Genomic DNA, 3,534 nt, shown 5'->3' with positions numbered 1-3,534 from the left:
ACATCTTGGATGCCCTGGGGGTAAGCAGATAAACATCACATTTTCATTTTTGGGTGAACTATCCTTTTAAAGTAAATAATCAAAAATTAGGTTAAAATGAATAAGTACAAAAATAGTAAATAAATAATAAATAAATAATTTTAAAAATAAATAATAAAACATTAGATTAAAATAAATGAATAGACATTTGATAAAAACAAAAATAAATACATAACCAGATAAAATAAATAAGCAAATAAAGGAATAAATAAATAAATAATAATGACATATGAGATCAAAATAAATAATCAAAAATTAGATTAAATGACATAAACATTAGATTAAAGCAAAAATTAAAAAAACAGATTAAAACAAAAATAAATAAATAATCAATAATAAATAATGATGAGTTACAATTTAAACATTACATTGAAACAAATAAATAATCAAGATTAGGTTAAACAACTAAATAAATGAGTAAATAAACAATTAATAACATTTTATTAAAATAAAAAAAATAAAAAATTAGGCAAAAATAAATAAACATTAGATTAAAACAAAAATGAATAAGTAATCCGATTAAAAAAATTAAAAAATAAACAGTCCTATAATGCTTAGGAAAAAGCATAATAATGTAGCTTAATAGAAACTAAATACTTTCCGAATAATGTTTTAGACATATTTATACTATTATTTTCCACCGTATAAATTGTGCCGTTACACAAGAAACCACAAACATGTTTGTTTTGAGGGTCTGTGTTATTAACCCTACATTAGACAGCTGGTCATCACACAAGTCATGATGATGATCGATCAATGATGTCATCGCTCTGGGTGGAGTCAAACCATCCAATAATCAAGCAATCAGCACTGCATGTGGGTGTGGCCACAGCACAGCTGTTGTCCAATTAGAGGAGAGCAGGGGACTAAGAAAGAGGTTGGAAAAGCACAAGAGGCCGATACAAACTCCAGCGATGGTCATGACATAGATCACATTTACAGCAGCTCCTCAGCCAAACTCTCGGAGGAGAAACAGCTGACAGAGTAAAGCTGCAGTCTCACTAATGTTCTGGAACTCCAGCAGAATGAAAATCATGTTTATCGCACCGCTGAGGAGAAACGCTGATCTGCTCAGGGCCGTTTACTGAGATTACGCTGTGTTTTGCTTAGTAGTTCTTGCTGATGTTTGTTGGTTTAAAGGAGCAGCAATAATCGCTCAGATGATGTCAGGACGGTAGGTGGAGTCATAAATCTGGATGAAGTCATTATTGTTTTACCTGGGATCCCAGGAGCCCAAGCGGGGTCAGTGGAAATGTTTCCAGAAAAAGAATACAATTTCTTAAAAAAAAATCAATAAATAAGATTAAAATAAATAATCAATAGTTACATTAAATTAACAAATAAACATTAGATCTAAATTAATTAATTAGTTAATAAAAGTCAATAAATAATTATTAAATAAACAAAAATACAATAAATAATTAGATTGAAATAAATCAAGTAAATCTGTAAATAAGCAACTAAATAAATAGTTAAAAATTAAAATAAATAAACAAAAATTATTCAAATCAAAAAGTAGATAAAAATTCATAAACAAACACAGATTAAAATCAAAACTAAATTAAATAATTTGATTAAATAAATAATAATTAAAAACATATCAAATAAATTAACAAACAAATACTTATTAAAATGAATAAAAGATAATTATTAGAATAAAATAAAATAGTTAGATTAAAATAAATAAGTTAATTAATTAAAGAAATTAAATATTTAATATATAAATAAACAACATAATAAATAATTTAAAATATAATAACTAATAAATACAATTGTGATTAAAAAAGTATATCAATAAATAAAAACAGTACTATAATGAATAGGGAAAAAACAAAATAGTGTAACTTAATAGAGACAAAATACAGTATTATTTTATGATGGGGTCCTTTGCAAATGGGAGATCATAATTAGGGGTTTGTGGCATTTAGAAGATTAAAAACCCATGTGTTATACAATCAGTCATGATGTAGGATCAATGATGTCATCACTCTGGGTGGAGTCGTGAAACAGAATTAATGATGTCATACATTTGGGCGGAGTCATGCGACACGGAGAGAGTCCAGTGATGGATGACAGCAGAGAAAAGAACAGCAAATGAAAGGAAAAAGAGAAATATGAGCGGGTGACAGATGAGCACAAAGGACGGAGCTCCATTTCTCTACTTTATCTCTTAGATGTGTGAAACACACACAAACACACTCATCTATCTGTCAGAAGAGAAGGAACCCAGCGTGAGAAACGACTCATTTTGGCTCAGAGCTTTAATCAGGTCATTTGCATGAGTTTCATGCTCTGGATCTCCTGCAGGCTGATATTTACCCTGGTATTTCTGGCAGGGGAACCGTTTTGCTGCTCAAGGACAAAATCACAATGAACCCTGTGGATTTTCTTCTCAGCTAAAAAGCCTTTATCTCTTCCAGTGAACTGCAACAATCCCACGAACCCTGAGACTATTCAGCTCCAATCTCCTCTGGACGTGTCTCTGCACTCAGAAAGCTGATGAAAACTGATGAAGCCGCAGAGGAATCGTGCAGTCGCCCCTCCACACCTATAAGTGCAGAGTGAGCGTGATCACGGCGTCTGTAAGGTCACCGGACCAATAAAGTATCTGCCCTTTACAACCTAAGCCTGCTTCATTTGCATTTCATGGATTTGATCTCATATTCAACAAGAGAGAGACAGAATCAAACCACATCTACAGACCAAAATCCAGAAAATACACACTGACTTGTTTCTTACATTATTTGCAAACTGTACAAACTGTCTTTTAAGTCTTGCTTCTATTTAACCACCTACAATTGCATTTTAACTGCAAATACAAATCAATTTAACCCTTTACAACCGCATTTTAACTGCAAATACAGATCAATATAACCCTTTACAACCGCATTTTCACTACAAATACAAACCAATTTAACCCTTTACAACCGCATTTTCAATACAAATACAAACCAATTTAACCTTTTACAACCACATTTTCACTGCAAATACAAACCAATTTAACCCTTTACAACCACATTTTCACTAAAAATACAGATCAATTTAACCCTTTACAACCACATTTTCACTGCAAATACAAACCAATTTAACCCTTTACAACCACATTTTCGCTAAAAATACAAACCAATTTAACCATTTACAACCATATTTTCACTAAAAATACAAATAAATTTAACCCTTTACAACCACATTTTCACTGCAAATACAAACCAATTTAACCCTTTACAACCGCATTTTAACTGCAAATACAGATCAATTTAACCCTTTACAACTGCATTTTCACTACAAATACAAACCAATTTAACCATCTACAACCACATTTTCACTGCAAATACAAATACATTTAACCCTTTACAACCACATTTTCACTGCAAATACGAACCAATTTAACCTTTTACAACCACATTTTCACTAAAAATTCAGATCAATTTAACCCTTTACAACCGCATTTTCACTACAAATACAAACCAATTTAACCATCTACAACCACCCCAT

The sequence above is a fragment of the Sinocyclocheilus anshuiensis genome, unplaced genomic scaffold (assembly GCF_001515605.1).
Source record: "Sinocyclocheilus anshuiensis isolate Anshui unplaced genomic scaffold, SAMN03320099.WGS_v1.1 scaffold1654, whole genome shotgun sequence".
Lineage (NCBI taxonomy): Eukaryota > Metazoa > Chordata > Actinopteri > Cypriniformes > Cyprinidae > Sinocyclocheilus > Sinocyclocheilus anshuiensis.
This window is presented reverse-complemented; position numbering follows the sequence as displayed.